The following is an 18,551-nucleotide window of genomic DNA, read 5'->3' on the forward strand; positions in this document are numbered from 1 at the left end:
TTGCTGCTACTCTCCCAATTAGCTCCTAGGAAGAGCCATGTCACTGAAGGCCTCTAGAGAAGGGAGCAGTGGTGGGAACTGCTCCAATAACTAGTAACCAGGGCCCCGGCAACTTTCCTGTGTTCATTTCTACATGGAAGATTAGTGGCGCTTACTCAACCAATCAATAGTTGTAACTGTAACCGGCATCAATCAGCAATCTGCTAAGGGCGTTCCTACATGGTGAGCCGAAAGCAGGAAGACCACAGCAGGGACTGGAGACCATCAGGATTGGCTCATTAAGGGACTGGGGCAGGTGAGTGTTAGTAACTTTTATCCCAGCCCAAGTCCATACGCAGAGACAAATTGACTTTCAAGGTGCGGTGGGTCTTTTGCGGCGCCGACTCGGAACAGGCACATCAGGCGAGTATAAAAGGTTTATTAAAATGCAACGCGTTTCACTGCACATGCACGGCTTCATCAGGCATTGTAATCACAGGGAGGGGGGGGGGGGGGGACTTATACAGAAAAAAGTTTACTCTTTAACATCTTCCATATCAAGAATTATAAAAGATTGTAAGATTACAGATCATAAAAATTACAAATCATAACCTGGACACAAATTTAGTCTTACAATTGATATGTATGTTTACCGGAGGCTAAAAGGTAAACAGTAAATATAAAATACAATAGAAACATGCAGAATAAAATAATAAATCAAAAAGCTATTTTTTTAGGACATACTGAGGATTGCTCACACTCTACTCTGATACCCATTACCTTAATATATAGCTGTTCTCCTTGACGAGTCCGATATATAAATAGATACACACCTGGAAATCAGAGCTTGTTCACACACCAAAAGATAGAAGCAAGACATAAAATAAAAATTGTACACAGATTTGCTTACCTTCCACAGTGAGTTTGTATGCCATGTTTAAAATAGGTTATGATTTGTAATTTTTATGATCAGTAATTTTATGATCTTTTATAATTCCTGATATGGAAGATGTTAAAGAGTTAACTTTTTTCTGTCTATAAGGCACAGGCACGTCAGGTGAGCATACATAGTTTATTAACATGCAACGCGTTTCACCGCACATGCGCGGCTTCATCAGGCATGGTAATCACAGGGAGGGGGGCTCCCTGTGATTACCATGCCTGATGAAGCCGCGCATGTGCGGTGAAACGCGTTGCATTTTAATAAACTATGTATGCTCACCTGACGTGCCTGTTCCGAGTCAGCGCTGCAAAAGACCCACCGCACCTTGGAAGTCCATTTGTCTCTATCTATATGGCTGCAAGGCTGCAGACCGGGCTCTAACGATCTTTACACGCTGTCCATTGTTGTGTGTGAGCTCACACAACCACCTGAGGTAAGAGGCTCTGAAAAGAATCCCCTTGCTAATACATACCCAGTCGGTTTTACTCTCTTGTATTTCAAGTCCATATGAGGCAATTGTAGCAAAGATTTGTGGAGTATAGTAAAAATAATAAATAATACGAAATAATGATAATTTAAAGAAACGTCACAATCACTGACTGAGGTGAGATACTGCTGCCATCAACGGGGTGGGGCAATTATTGCATGGTCACAATAAGCCAAGATGACCCGGAACTGGGAGCGACCATGACGGCAGTGGCTGAGGAGTGGGACGGTTTTATTTTTACCACACCACCAGCCATGGAGATATCTTTGCTCAGCCAATCCAAGGCGCCTTTGAAAAAGGGTTAATCAAAGCATCTCCTGCTGGGACCACCAACGATCGTCTGTAGGCCAGTTTCACACCATGTTACATGCATATTTTTGATTCCGTATTATAGACAAATGTCCTGGCCAGACCACGAGTCTGGTGCTCTCTGCTGACATCTCTGTTCATTTTAGCAACCGTGCATAGCAGATGTAGGCTAAGGGCAGCATGGTGGCTTAGTGGTTAGCACTGCTGCCTTGCAGTGCTGGGGCCTTGGGTTAAAATCCCACTATGGAGAACAATAAATAAATAAATAAAGACTTATTACTTAATAACGTCAGCAGAGAGCACTGTGCTCGTGAGGTCATCAGAGAGCATTCAAAAAAGAAAAGAATTTCCTCTGTAGTATTCAGCAGCTAATAAGTAGAGGAAGGATTAAGATTTTTTAATAGAAGTAATGTAAAAATCTGTATAACTTTCCGAAGCCAGTTGATTTAAAAGAAAAAAGTTTTCACCGGAGTACCCCTTTAAAAGACACACAACAATTTGTGTTTTACATTGAGGCCTTTAAAATAAGGTCCTGTTCACATTAGCTCCTTACAGACCAGTTACCCTTCCTGTAACGAACAAATTTTTTTTAACAGAAGGTGTACAACAGACCGCAAATTTAAAGCGAACCCGTCAGATCCAACACAAAAAACATTTTTTTTTAAATGTATCACTCAGTACCTAATCCTGACCATGTACATCTAATTTTTATGTGTCTAGCACCTTTATTTCTTTTTTTATTACACGTTTAATTTAGCTCAGTCTGAATTCCTCTCAAAGGGAGGGGGCGTGGCCTCACTGTGCAGGTCTCCGCCCCCTCCCTCAGTATGTTGTCTGCTCACATCTCCCTAGCATTAGCAAAACTACAACTCCCAGCTTGCCCTCACTGACAGTAGCGAGACACAAGCTGACAGTGGGAGGATTTTTCCTCCAGCTGTTAGCCCTGCGCTCACAGCTGTCAATCAAGGAAGTGTGTCCATGACATAGGTGATGACGCATGGACACAGCAGGACTAGTATGTGTCTAAGCAGGCAGGGGGGGGGGGGACAGTTGTTTGACTGGCTTTTTCAGTCTGAAATACTGAAAATTTTCTAATGAAGGCAATTGCAAAACCTATTGGTTTTGCCTGCTTTACAACATATCAAAAGTTTTTGTATCTGACAGTGCCCATTTAATGTATTTCAAACAATAAATGTTAAATACATGTTCCATATCACATATACAAAACTAAAAAACTATTAAAATAATATGTTGGTAGATCAACTAGTGTTGTACTTAGAACACTCCAGTGCATGAAAGGTCAATACAATGACCTATTCTAAATCTATACTGTCAGGATAACCCGGATTACAGTTCTATTCTCAGTCTCCGGAAGGTTTCCATATAAATCACTATATAATAAAGTCCTTACTCCAATCTGTAGGTTTACACAATCGGCAAACTTTCAGTCTCTACTCCACCCATAGTTACAAGCAAACAATTGTTGGCCTGATTCACTGGGTGGAACACTAGTTATAAAGCCTTGCTATACTTTTGGCAGGCCATGTAGGTGTATACAAGGTTGAAGAGGTGCACGCTCCCATTGCACACTGTTAAATAGCCACCCACAAATGTGAAGCAACTATAAATGCCAATGTGATCATGTTATACCTGACATCCCTGTGACATTTCCCAACAGGAACATAATCCCTACATAGTTATTTATAGTTGAGGAAAGAATTGAGATGTAAACTTGAATGTCAAAGTTTGTTTTAAAAGGGGTACTCCGCTGCTCAGCGTTTGGAACTAACAGTTCCGAACGCTGGAGCCGGGAGCGTGCGATTTCATAGCCCCCCCTCATGGAGTCACACTGCGCCCCTTCAATGCAAGTCTATGGGAGGGGGCATGACAGCAGTCATGCCCCCTCCCATAGACTTGAATTGAGGGGACGGGGCTGACATCACATCCCGGGTCCGGCTCCAGCATTCGGAACAGTTTGTTCCAAACGCTGAGCAGCAGTGTACCCCTTTAAGCTAGCACCATGACGAGACAGAAATGCTTAGTCACAGTCTCATATAGGACTATTTTGCCCCTAGAGAACAGAAGTCGATAATGATAAAACTGCATAGCAGGTTGTATCTGAGAGACTGTTCACACTACACACATCTGAACAACCACTGCATTAGGAACAGCTGGCGCCTGACCTCTTAGATAATGTGCTGACCTCTCCGCACAGTAGAAAGCAACATTTGCCAGTCAGGGGTAAATGTGGTGACTTGAGAATTTCTGACAGTGGGCAGATTGCTGGGGACCAAAAGGTGTGATCCTAGTATTTCTTAGACATACTTTTGGCTGTTACCCAGTCACAGTATTAACACTGTATATACCATGGACAGAAAGTCAACAAAAGATTACACAGCAGCACGCCTCATATAGTTGATCCATGAGGAGGGCATCAAGAAGCACGTTTGGAATCTTAGCAACAATGTACCACAGTGGACCACCTGACCCACCTGTACAACAGTGAGAAAGTAAGACAAATTTCCACGATTACCATGTGGCATACCTTGCGTTAACTGGGGTGAATCAGCCAAAGTCTGTCAAGGGCCATTGGGGTTCAACAGGCCAGTGGTGGTGTCAAATTCTGGTTTACTTAGCATGCCCCAGGAGTGCTGGTCATTTTATCAAACCCTTGAATTGTAAAGGTTATTGAGACATGTTCGTTAATCATTCGGCACCCATATTATCATTAAGTCTTCACCAACCAGTGTCATCTTTCAAAAGTACAATGCTCCATTTTATTGGCGGACAGATCACTAAGTAGGAGTTAGAGGAACAAGACAAAAGGAGTATTTCAGGATTTTTTTTATTTGACTATGCTACAGGGGCTGTAAAGTTAGTGTAGTTCATAATATAGTGTCTGTACCTGTGCGTGACGGTTTTCTCACAATTCTTATGTGATTTTCACCCCCAATATTTATTTTTACCAGCATACAAAATGACTGTTGTCTCAGATTTTTCCCAGGTTGCAATGCAGCCAAGACCTGACTCACTAGTCAGCTGATGACAGGGAGCCTGTCTGCTTCAATGGGTGGAGCGATCGCTTGGTGGGAGAGAGATCAATCTGAAAACTCAAACAGGAAAGACCAGTTCACAAAAAGCTATCCACAGTGTTATGGTAATCTCACAGCATAGCCATTTAGCCCGAAGACCAGCACAGATCCTTCCTAAGCATGTACATTACTGTCTGCCAGGTAGGTATTAAAATCCCCTTATGGTGGATAACCTCTTTAATTCTCCATATTGCCTTGGCACCATAACTTAGACAGACCATTGAACATGTTTGGGATATGCTGGAACAGGATCTTGAGGATCTGCTACCAGTTCTCCAAAAAGTCTGCAGCAACTGACAGGGTTGTTTCTGTGGGAATGGATTGAAATGAGTATGGAGGATGTTCGATACGTTGTGGAATCTGTTCTTGGATTTCCACAAGCCATCTTCACTTATAAAAAGTAGACCAAGAGGCAGGGGGGTGAAATGAAATTTTAATGCATTAAATGATGTATACACATGAATCAAACATTTCTTGGACAGACACACATAAAAAGAAGGCCATTACCTTGTTAGCTCCAGCGTTACGGAATTGTTTTAGAACTACTAATGGGGAGTGCCGCTATTTCTATACTGCACTCCAAATATGATTTATAAAGGCTGTCTCCTTAGACATGAGTCCTTTCAAAATGTGGTCACAGGGACCCCCAGATCCCATTCAAGTTTAACTGCTCGAGGCAGCCAGCTGGACAATTGAAAATTACAAGGCAGCCGCCCATGTAATACAAGAACAGCTCAAGTCTGCTAGAAAAGGAACTACTGCACTTGTCCAGAGCCTCTTAACATTCTGACAGATGATGGGTCCAAGCGGAGCACACCCCCTCAGGGATCCATATGCTTTAAAAGACATAAGAACTGGGGCGATATCCATGGGACACCTATTTTAAAGGGGTACACCGCTGCCCCAGCATTCAGAATATTTTGGAGCAGGCGGCGGGGTTATGATGTCACAACCATGCCCCTTGTGACGTCACACCGTGCCTCCCCTCAATGCAAGTCTATGGGAGGGGTTGGAAGTATAGAAAACTCCGGAGTCAGAACATTTATCTACAGCCCTGGTAAAAACACCACTTCACAGCCAAGTAGTGATGCTGTAGTGTAAAGCCTCAGCTGGACATCTCCAGGCTGGCAAGCTCTTATTCAGCATTTCTGGTCCACTATCCAGACAGAGAACAATGTGCCATTCACAAGCTATTTCCAATAACCAGCAGACAAGTCAGCTGATAAAACCTTGTCCCACTTGAAGAAACAGAACAGCAACGTCCTTCTCATCTACTCATTAGCATCTCTAAGACAAGACGACACGCACAAACACAACCAACAGCGTCGTGAGGAACAGAGCGAGTGTGTTATCCTCCGAGAGCAGAACGTGGCCACCATGTGACAACAGTTTACTATCAACATATGTATACATTATATAGGTGTATCAATACCTCCTTGTCGAAGAGTGTCCATTTCATCCATGGATCTGTGCCTCCATGTGTTCCATAACCCCATTAAGCAACACAGTAAGAGTCTTAAAATCAGACAAAAAGCCTAATAAATCCCATTATTCGGGAGACTGTCACATTTGGTAACCATCATTTAAAAACTATGGACACCGTTGTATAAATTTTTTTCACATATACATAATTGTAATTGATTGTAAATAAAAATTCATTTTTTCATGTAGCTTACCATTATTCCAATATACTCAAGCAGCTTAGTCCCCCTTAGTGCTAAATCCACTGATGGCCCTCAGAAAATCCACAATAGTGGCAGATTAAAGTCACCAGTATCAAAATTAGCTGCGGATTTTCTGTGGCTGGCAACCAGCAGCAGAGATATGTGTAAACCTACCCTTGATGGAAAATTCCACTTTAAAGAGTACCTCTCATGATATTGTTAAATTATAAAAATCCTCCATGATAAACCACCCCCTGCCTTTATTTTTATTATTTTTTAGTTTTCTACCTTGATATTTCTAAAATTCACAGACTGCAGCATTACCCAGCAGGCATGACACCATCTGAAGCCATAAAGGGGAGAACTTCCTCCCTCACTCTGCTACACACAGCCCAGAGCAGTTCAGTGTGAGATGAGCTATGATTGGTTAAGGCTGCGCACACTTCCTTAAGCCCTCCAGACTGCATTTCCTGATTTTGGACTTCTGCCAGGCCAGCAGGAGTCCAAAGTCTGTGCAAGAGATAGGGGGAAATGTGCTCTGGACAAGTAGGGAAAAATCTAGTGGCAGCTTTTTTTAAACAATAATAAAACATAGAAAACCATTTTTTTTAAACAAAGTACAACAGAAAGATTTTTTTTATTTATCATAAGGAGGGCAATAGCAATTTTTTTTTTAATGAGAGCACCCATTTAACCACATTCTCATTTGTGAGACTTAGAAGGTATTCAAACATATACCACGGTGCACCTGCATTCCTGACAGACCAAATGTTGTCTACGTTTAGTTGAACAAAAGCATAATAGTGTACACTTTTACATCCCTCACAAACCTACATTGATGCAAAAGAGACCAAAAAAGCTGATGGTGTTCCAAAGTATACCGGCAGCAAACAGTGAAAACATGACGTGAATGGTGCAAAACAAGTTCCATGATGCCCCACTAAAGTCACGAGATCAAATAGAAGAACAAATTTCAAGAACAGGTATGTTGTGAAATAACTCAAAACAGCTACAAATACTGTTACGCAAAGAATTATCAGTAAAAAAAAACTTGGAAAGAATGCATTTTGCAAAAAGTTAAAAATAAATAAAGTTTATAGGCAGAATTCAAGATGGATGTAAACATGCGCCCAGCAGGGTTTGTGCTGCAAAAAGAAGGAATACAATTTCATGTTTGTCTTCTAATGACATTTTCTGCCTGACTAATCGGGTCAATTATCCAAGACGTTGGAATGGATAGAACTAGGAGGAAAGAAGACGCCAGACGCGCATAGGGACAATGAGGAAAGCTGTGTACAGGGAAGTAACTCTCCAGCTAGTTCAGATATTGTACGGCTAGGATCAGGCCTCCATCCTCAGGAATGTACGTACCTTACACAACACAACCAATCTCAAGGCACGGACATCTATTAGGAATGTGGGCAGATCACTTGTGGAGTCACACTGTTCTAGGCACCGGCAAAATAAAAACTCAACTTCATACCAAGCATACAGAGACATCTGTAACAGTGTGGTATGAATGGGACCTACAGCCAGGAAAGAGCCCCATGGACAGCACCAGAGAACAACCCAAAAAGCTACAGTGGCCCTGGGATACATCAAATCATTACAAGGGCAATTTAATACAAAAAACCAGCAATGCTGCAGGTTTTCCACAACCAAAAATCTGCAACATCTCCACATGTAAATCCAAAGCAGCAAATCAGTGTAAAACGATGTATCTAAAATCAACAACGTTATGAATTTATTGTAGATTTTTATTGTGCCAATTTCCCATCTATGTTGCAAGCCAATTTGCATTGCCAATTTTTCCTATTGGTATCTCAATGGAATCGTTTAAATCTTCACCACAGGCCGATTTCAGAGAAAAATTTTCTCCCTAAAGTTTTCTTAAAATCTCAATTAACAACGCTGTGACTATAAGGCTAGGTTCACACTACGGAATTTCTGTCGGAATTCCTCTTAGGAATTTCAGTTGGAAATTATGGCACCACAGAATCCCATTGTTGGCAATGGGATCCTGCTGTACAGTGCGCACCACAGAATTTCAGTCGGTACTCCCACCCTAGACATCTTATCCCCTATCCAAAGAATAGGGGATAAGATGTCTGATCGCAGATGTCTGATCGCAGTGTGACGTCGTGGGCGGAGTCCTGACGTCATGGACTTCCGTTCCCGGAGTCGCGACTCGGACCCTCCAGCGGTTCCGGTGAGAACACAGGTGGGTGCCGCATGCAATAATGCGGGGGTCCCCAGCGGCGGGGCCCCCGCGATCAGACATCTTATCCCCTATCCTTTGGATAGAGGATAAGATGTCTAGGGTGGGAGTACCCCTTTAAGCGAAGTCCACACCATAGACATTGCTGTCTATGGGGACAGCAATGTCTACGTGGTCCTAGCACTGACTTCTGTTGGTACTGGACGCACTTGGAATCAGACGGAATTTTTCCATATGGAGCTTCCTCAGGGTGAACCTAGCCTAACGCTTTATGAATTTTGAGAATGCAAATCTACCGTGGAAAATCTTCAGCACCCTAAATGCATTGCTACACTAGACAAGGTTTTGATGCATAGGAATATATAATACAGGCCTACCATTACTTCCACATAATTGTGTCCATATTAAGTATAAGCAAAACAAAGGCACCATGCTTTGGGTGTTGAGTGGTGTGAAAATGGAGCAAATTTTGCATTACCTTATTTTTCCTCAAGTAATACACAACGGCGGAGGAGAAGGTTGCGGATCAGCAGGGCACCAATGCCCCCACCCTGCTCTATGCCTGGATTCCCTAACAGGTGACAGGTGGATGGCCTGTAATTATGGAGGATTAAGTAACATACTCGTTGGATCCATACATTATTGAGGACATCTCTTGCATATACCAGTTGTCTGTTAACAGATCATGAAGCTCAGGTGAACAAAGAGTAGAATGCCCCATGCTTTTGGCTACGACGGCATTTGGTCACAGTAGCATCACAGGTTGCAGTTACCTCAGCGCTTCCATAGAGGTTGCCTAGCAACTTTCCTGTGACATAATGACAAGTTGTCATGGAGCATTCCTCCTCAGCCCACAATGTGAACTTCATGGTGCCCATATAGAGAAACAATCCAGATCACTAATGAAGTCTACGTGGTGCATCTATGGCATGAGAAGGATCTGTTCAGTCCCTTCTATATGTATCTGCTGGGAGAATCCTTATTAGTATTTATATGGCTGTGTACTGACAGTCAGGGAACACTGGCTTGTTTATCCTGTAGCATATCATACAGTAAATTAAAGCTGTTTTTACAGTATACTCCGATACCTCTTACAGCCCACATACATGTCATATTTGACCAGGGTTTTGGTCCATCAAGTTGATCCAGAGGAAGGCAAACAAATATCCTCATGAAGAGGATGACAATTGCTCCATAAGGGTAGGGGGACACATAGCCCAACCTCATCATATTTGACCCTGCGGATGCATTACTGACTGCCCCTAAAGTGAACACAATTGTACGTGTGTAATAAGAGTCATAACGGACCCAGATAAAGAAACCTACGGACTTAAAAGTGCAAAAAAACTACCGTAATTAGGTGCCGTAAAATATAACTTTTAATAAAGGATCGGTGTAATCAAGGTGAGTCAATCACCAAAAAGCAAAATACAAAAAGGAGGGGACACAGGATGCAACTCCCCTATCTCACATATAGGTCCAATAGTCTGTACACCAAAATAACACCAATTTAAACCATTACTGGGTTTACCTTAAGGGGTTAAATTGGTGTTATTTTGGTGTATTTTGCTTTTTGGTGATTGGATCACCTTCATTACACAGATCCTTTATTTTGTGGCAAATTTTAATCATCCTATTAAAAGTTATATTTTACGGCACCTAATTAGCTTTTTTGCACTTTTGTCCCTAAAGTGAGCCTCCTGCAGTGCCCGTGTGTCCTGCTCAAAGCAGCAATCCACCACTACATGACGACACACAAGGATCTGCGAGTTGCGCAAGCATGCGCAGTGTACTCACAGACATCGCGGCTGATCTTAGGGAGCACGGGAAGAAGCCGCTATGACTGCGAGTACAATGCGCGTGCGACTTGGAGGTCCCTGTGCATCTGCTCATAGTGGCAAATTGCAGGGCACGGCAGGAAGCACACAAGTGACAGTTCGTGGCACATCTGCAGCGTGAAATACGCTGTTGATGCGCTGTGTGTGACGCTACCCTAACAGAGGAAAAATTCCTTCACAACTCCTATATGGCAATGAGATTTAAGTCTAGGGTAAACATCCCACCTTCAGAAATCAAAAATATCTTCACAGCCTGTAATGCATTTTTCAAGACAGGCATTAAAGGGGTATTCCAGGACAAAACTTTTTTTTAATATAGATATATATATATATATATATATATATATATATATATATATATATCTATATCTATATCTATATCTATATCTATATCTATATCTATATCTCTATCTCTATCTCAACTGGCTCCGGAAAGTTAAACAGATTTGTAAATTACTTCTATTAACCCCTTAACGACCACGGACGTAAATGTACGTCCTGGATTGGCAGGACTTCCCGCACCAGGATGTACATTTACATCCTGTGTGACCGCGAGCACCCTTCCGATGATAGCAGCAGCCGGGGACCCGCCGATAATGGCAGACATCCGCAATCGAGCGGATGTCCGCCATTAACCCCTCCGATGCCGTGATCAATACAGATCACGGCATCTGCGGCATTGCAGCACTTTGATTGGATGATCGGACCGCCCGCAGCGCTGCAGCGGGGATCCGATCATCCAGCATGACAGCCGGAGATCCCCTTACCTAGCTCCGGCTGTCTCCCGGGGTCTTCTGCTCTGGTCTGCGATCGAGCAGACCAGTGCAGAAGATCACCGATAATACTGGGCAGTGCTGTGTCCTAAGCATAGCACTGCACAGTATTAGCAATCAAACGATTGCAATAGATAGTAAGTCCCCTATGGGGAAATAAAAAGTGTAAAAAAAAAAGTTGAAAAATGGCAAAATAAAAAAGTGAAAAAAAGTGAAAAATCCCCTCCCCCAATAAAAATGAAATTGTCAGTTTTTCCCATTTTACCCCCAAAAAGCGTAATTTTTTTTTTTAAATAAACCTATTTGGTATCGCCGCGTGCGTAAATGTCCAAACTATCAAAATATAATGTTAATTATCCCGTATGGTGAATGGCGTAAACGTAAAAAAATTCACAAAAAAGTCCACAAATCCTGCTTTTTTTGTCACATTTTATAAAAAAAAAAAAATGTAATAAAAAATGATCTAAAAGTTTTATATATGCAAATGTGGTATCTAAAAAAAAAATACAGCTGACGGCGCAAAAAATGAGCCCTCATACCGCCCTATATACGGAAAAATGAAAAAGTTATAGGTGGTCAAAATAGGGCGATTTTAGATTACCGATTTTGTACAAAAAGTTTTTGATTTTTTTTAAGCGGTACAAAAATATAAAAGTATCTAGCCATGGTTATCATTTTAATCGTATTGACCCACAGAAAGAACACGTCATTTTTACCGTAAAGTGTACAGGGTGAAAACTAAACCCTCCAAAATGTGCAAAATTTTGGTTTTCATAAAAATTTCCTCCCTAAAAAAATGTTTTGGGGGGGGTTCGCTGTACATTTTATGGTAAAATAAGAGGTTTCATTACAAAGTACAATTGGTCATGTAAAAAACAAGCCCTTATATGGGTCTGTACATGGAAATATAAAGGAGTTATGGATTTTAGAAGGAGAGGAGGAAAAAACTAAAATGCTAAAATAAAATTGGCCTGGTCCTTGAGATGAAAATGGGCTTGGTTATTAAGGGGTTAAAAAATCTTAATCCTTCCAATAGTTATTAGCTTCTGAAGTTTTCTGTCTAACTGCTCAATGATGATGTCACGTCCCGGGATGATGGGAGAATATCCCCATAGGAACTACACAGCTCCCGGGACTTGACATCATCAGAGAGCAGTTAGACAGAAAACAACAACAACTCAACTTCAGAAGCTAACTGCTCTCTGATGATGTCAAGTCCCAGGAGCTGTGTAGTTCCTATGGGGATATTCTCCCATCATCCCGGGACGTGACATCATTGAGCAGTTAGACAGAAAACTTCAGAAGCTAATAACTATTGGAAGGATTAAGATTTTTTAATAGAAGTAATTTACAAATCTGTTTAACTTTCTGGAGCCAGTTGATATATATATAAAAAAGGTTTTGCCTGGAATACCCCTTTAAGAAACCCTTCAAACTAATTTATTGAGTTAGCACAACATTTTATGTGAGAGTTCCATAGTCTCTGCTCTTACAGTAAAGAATCCCTGTCTTTGATGATGCTCACTTTCTATATGTAGAGGATGCCTCCTTGTCATGTAAAGGAAAATTTCTACACCAATTTTTTGAACTGCTATTGAAAAAAAATATATATACTTATAACATGACCTCTTTTTCACAAATTCCACAAAGAAAATCAGAATGGGGAACAGTGTTGTGTGTTTTATGTCTGCAGTAGAATCCCAAGTATCCATAGACTTGGAGTGCTAAATCTATGTCTAGAGGAAAGACGGTTTCTACACCAGCACAGGAGGAGGTTTTTACTGCAAGAGCAGTGAGACTATGGAACTATCAGCTAGAGGAAGTGGTCATGGCTTAGAGTTCAAACGGGGCCTGGGTGCATTCCTGAAGAGTAATGGCTCTTTATAAGTTATACATAACAAAATTATGTATTTTTCAGTGCAGAGCTCCAATGGCAGATTTATGTGCTTCTCTTAATAAGTCGGTTGAATCCAATGGCAGCAGGCTTCCACTAAGGACCGGCACGTCAAATGTCGCTCTTCATAACTTCCCCTCAGAGATTTCTAATAGATTGAATATATGAAGAGATTCTTGTACAAAGTCCATCATTCATCTGAGATTTGCTGTGACCAGTGATGTTTGTATACAATCTACAGGAGTCTTGTCAGCCAATGGTGTACACCGACAGGGAGTGTTATCCCATGACTCATCAGTACAAGGTGACGGACCTTATCACACATCACAGCAGGAATGCTGTTTACTGATCTCCATAGCAACACACATAGCAAGACTGTGATGCGCGCGGTGCTGACACTTCTCTTCCTGACACTTCTCTTCCTGACACACCCTTCTATGCATTTCCTTTATGAGCACAGGAAACCATTGCTGCAGCTTCTCTAAACAGGGACCTGTTGTGGTTTAGACAACTATGGCCTCATCTCAACACATACAGAAACCAGCGAGTACAGACATCCGGCACCAAGAGATTTCCCGCTGCCTCATTAAACAGCTTCAATGATGACAATTCACACAGTGCTGTTTTCTGGACATGGCAGAATATAAACTCAATCCAATGTAGGATCTGACATTTCCGGGCAACCCAAAATTATAGGATAATATCACTATGGTGAAGTCTAACCCCAAGACCCACAGTCGGGCCAACACAGAGTGCAAAAATTCATCCATGTTCATGTGTACACAGTTTTGTTAAGTCCTATCTTGCATTATTAGAGCAGTAGTTTTAACTTAATGGGTTACTCCGCTCCCCAGCGTCCGGAACACCGAGTTCCTGAATGCTGTGTGCGGGCTGCCGTGTTCCCGCCCGGCCCCTCGTGACGTCACGGCCTGCCCCCTCAATGAAAGTCTATGGGAAGGGGGCATGATGGCCGTCACACCCCCTCACATAGACTTGCATTGAGGGAACGTGACGTCACATGACGATGGGTGACATCACAAGAGGACAGGCGTGAACACAGCAGCCCACACACAGCGTTCAGGAACTCAATGTTCCGGATGCTGGGGAGCAGAGTAACCCTTTAAAAGGCTATTGACACATTTCAAAAGCATTTTTTATTCTCACTTTGTACTTATTGTGGTGCAAAAATATCTTCTCCAAACCACTTATTATAAATTATCCTTAAATTTCATGTTCACACACACACACCATTGATTTTAACCAAATCCCTACTTCAGTAGGAACGGCCAAACATCTAACGGGAATTAGATGCCCACTGATGGCAGATGTTGGTGGAATTAAGGCATACTACATTTCTTCATGCCGAACCTTGGTTTTCAGGGGTCTGGCAGTGGTTCATTTTCTTCTCCCCACACATGTCAAGGCAAACATGAATGTGAACTTGCATTGAGGCACTTGCATTGCGAGACTCTGTCATGGGATAGAACGTGCACTTCTCCCGTCTTGTTTTAAGTGTTTACACTGCCACAGATCAAAACTTTTGATACGTCTTTAAGACCTACCATAGACTCGCATTGAGGGGGCGTGGTGTGACATCACAAGGGGCGTGAAGTCACAACCCCAGCCACCTACACCCTAAATGCCGAGTGGTGCACAGAGATCACGGGGGTTCCAGGGACAGGACCAGACATCTTATCCTTTGGATATGAGAAGATTTCTCGGCTTGGCATACCCCTTTAAGCCACTAGGACGAGACACAAGACAAATTACTAACACATATCCAATTTAAAGGGGTTATCCAGCATAAGGAGATTTTAGTACATACCTGGCAGGCAGTAATGGACATGCTTAGGAAGGATCTGCGCTTGTCTTGGGGCTAAATGGCTATGCTGTGAGATTACCAGAACACTGTGGCTAGCTTTTTGAGAACTTGTATTTCCTGTTTTCAGATTACTTTTTTGCCTACAAATCCCATGATACCATTTTCCTCCTTCCCACACATCAGCCACCCCACCCATTGAAACATAAATGAGATGGAGACCTGTGGTTTTCAATCAGGGTGCCTCCAGCTGTTGCATTACTTGCAGATTGCTCTCTCCACCCATTGAAGCAGACAGGCTCCCTGTCATCAGCTGACTAGTGAGTCAGGTCTCGACCGCATTGCAAGATGGGAAAAATCTGAGACAGCAGTCATTTTGTATGCTGTTAAAAATAAATATTGGGGTGAAAATCACATAAGAATTGTGAGAAAACCGTCACACACAGGTACAGACACTATATTATGAACTACATTAACTTTACAGACCCAGTAGCATAGTCAAAAAAATTCCTGGAATACCCCTTTAAGAACATTTGTACAATTCTAATAAGTCTGACAATTCATAAAAGTACATATATACAATGAGGAAGCTTTATCCAATATGAATTGCACTGCAGCCAAAAAAAAACATTGGACATGCTGAATAATGTCTGCAATATCTCTTTCAAGTTTAGACATTTGTGCCTAAAAGATTTCTGCATCTGCCCTATTCATCTTAAAGGGGCATGCAGAAGTCTATGAATATGCTGCAGAAACAACCTCATCCAGATGTAAGTTTTGGGGTTTTTTCCCCAAAGAATCACTGCAAAAACATCTGTTAATATAACCAGGTGTCTTCTCTTCTGCTTCACTTCCTATACGTCACATTGGTGCTCATGGGAAAATCACTGTCTACTGTCTTCCTGTAGTGAAACTAGTCATTTAGTTTAGAGACAATTATATTAACTTATGTACAAACTTCCATTTCAGACCCCTTCTCCAGACAGTCTCAGCAGACCTCTCATACAATAAGAATCTCGCGGTGTAGTTGCTCAGGAATGACAACAATGCAAATATCCCAACACTTCTAATATCCCGTGATAAGACTGGAATAGTGCAAGACGTGTGAATGATAAAATAGGTTTGGGAAGGTTCATCTTAGAATCTGAGTACTTATCAAAACCCTGGTATGTATGTCTCAAGCCTTCTGTCATGTCTCACCACCTAATTATGTACATGTTTCATTGGTTCCTCTGAGGACTCAGCGGGTTGGGTTTAGAATCTGAACATTTAATATGGTCTGTCAAAGTTAGACTTTAAAGGACATGTATCATGCACAAAAACATAGGTTTTAGATCATGGGGGGCGGTCTGACCGCTAGGCTCAGTTTTTTTTTAGTTTTTTTAGCCAAAACACAATGGGGGAGATTTATCAAAACCAGTGCAGAGGAAAACTTGCCCAGTTGCCCATAGCAACCAATCAGCTTGCTTCTTTCATTTTTATGAAGGCCTGTGGAAAATGAAAGAAGCAATCTGATTGGTTGCTATGGGCAACTGGGCAAGTTTTCCTCTGCACAGGTTTTGATACATCTCCCCCAATATAGGTGCAAATGTCTTGAGTATAGTTTTCCGTGTCTGTTCCACTGTTCTGCACATTTTGTGTGTGTTCAACTTTCAGTGATTCCCAAAGAGGGAAATATCGCCCACATGGGGGAACTGGAACGATTGGGGGTGGGGGTGGGGGTGGGGGGGGGGCAGGAGGTTTGTGGTGTTAGCCCGCCATCCCCCCCCCCCCCCCCCCCAGTGGTGAACAACAAAAAAAAGAAGGTGAAATCTAATTAAAAATGTTTTTATTAATAGTGCTGTACAATATTTTCAATTTTTAATTCATTGTTGATACCTACAATCTTCATAGATTAAATATTACACACAAATCAAAATGTATTGCTTCCATTAAAAATTTATTTACACCCTTTGTGTTTTCTAGTGCAAAAAATTAAAAAAAAATTTGGACTATAAGGGCAGGGTCACAGGTAGGGCTTTCGCAGTGTATTTCAGGCTGTGGAAAATCTGCACAGCCCTCTGCCCAGTCACAAAAAACTGGACAGTGAATAACTAGGTCCAAGGAGAAATATTTTTCTGAAAAGGAGCTGGTAGGCCAAATAAGTCTAAAACTTGGATGGTTTCACCTGGACCAAAAACCATGGTAGGGTACGGGAAAAGGTGCAAAACGGACACAACAGAATGAATCGTTTGGCATACGGTTTTCAATGGAGAGTCAATGCATACGGTTTTGCTTACGGTTCCATATGGTTTTCAAATTGAAAACGTATACAGGAACTGTATTGCAAATACGTAGTGTGAACCCGGCCTTAGACAGACAAATTATTACAAATGGTTGTCCAAGGTGTCTAGTGGAACGTCACTGTCAATTACATATTTCATGGCTATGGTTTCCTATTGAAGTAGCACCAACATGTCGGTAATATGTATGAACTAGAAGGGGTCTAGAAACTAGACAGGATAATTCAAATTCTATTGTGGATTGAAGGATTTCTTATCATGAGATGAAGCAATATCACAAGGGCAGGACTTGGACTCTCACCAGATCGCTGTATACTCTCACACCACGTTTTTAAGAGGCATTTTAAGTTCCAAATGCTGCATACACTGACGCATAGGCTTTACTACCAGCAAACCATGTAAACCTTACCACAAACCACTTCTATTAATCCATCTTACTTAGATCTATGTGCATGTACTGTTTTACTAACAGGCATCCGAGCCTCATGGAGCACAGTCAAGCGGGACTCCTCTTCTGCAAGAGATCTTCCGGAACATGGAAAGTTATGTACAATTCAAATTGGTCACAACAAAACCACAATTGTAGGCCGGTCATAAGATTAAAGTGTGGACAAGACCACAAAATGTGCCCTGCTAAACAGCTGCCAATTTTAGACTTCTATAATACTCAGTGGTAGTAGTTACTTTTACTTTGCTGCCTAAACATTTTCCAGTAAGTAATACCCATACACCCTTCTGAGCTGGTTAGGATCTCAACATGTGCTGCTCAAACCTGGAAATTAAAAATAAAGAAAGCCAAAAAATATAGCTGTTTTTCAGTGGTCGGTTATCTCTGTGGGATTTCTATTAATATTAAATTAATAATTTAAAAAATATATAATAAATACACACACATATATATTATATATATATATATATATATATATATATATATATATATATACATACATACATACATACATACACACACACACACACACACACACACACACACACACTGTATTTATCAGCGTATAACACGCACCCTCATTTTCACAGGAAAATTTGAGGAAAAAATATATAAAATAAATTACTTTGAAGCCCTGAACTATATGCCTCATCCCCCCCCCCCACTTTGATTCCCCCTGCTCCTTTGTTTGCTCCACCCCCTTCCCCGTGTCACATCGTTCCTCCCCTTTCATCACGCCCTGTGCCACATTTAACACCCCCCTCTAATCCCCTGTGTGCTTCTTTTCCCCTGCAATTCCCCCTGC

At 41.7% G+C, this 18,551-nt stretch overlaps 1 protein-coding gene and 1 long non-coding RNA gene across 2 annotated transcripts in view; one reads left to right on the plus strand and one right to left on the minus strand.

The window, feature by feature from the left end:
* DIAPH1 (diaphanous related formin 1) overlaps positions 1–18,551 on the minus strand; it is a 270,343-nt gene that overhangs the window by 211,517 nt on the left and 40,275 nt on the right. The window lies entirely within an intron of this gene.
* Positions 13,677–18,090, plus strand: LOC130267288 (uncharacterized). Its single transcript, XR_008843129.1, has 3 exons — positions 13,677–13,856; positions 15,986–16,182; positions 17,771–18,090. It is a non-coding gene; the product is annotated as an uncharacterized LOC130267288 (long non-coding RNA).

The sequence above is a fragment of the Hyla sarda genome, chromosome 4, assembly GCF_029499605.1.
Source record: "Hyla sarda isolate aHylSar1 chromosome 4, aHylSar1.hap1, whole genome shotgun sequence".
NCBI lineage: Eukaryota > Metazoa > Chordata > Amphibia > Anura > Hylidae > Hyla > Hyla sarda.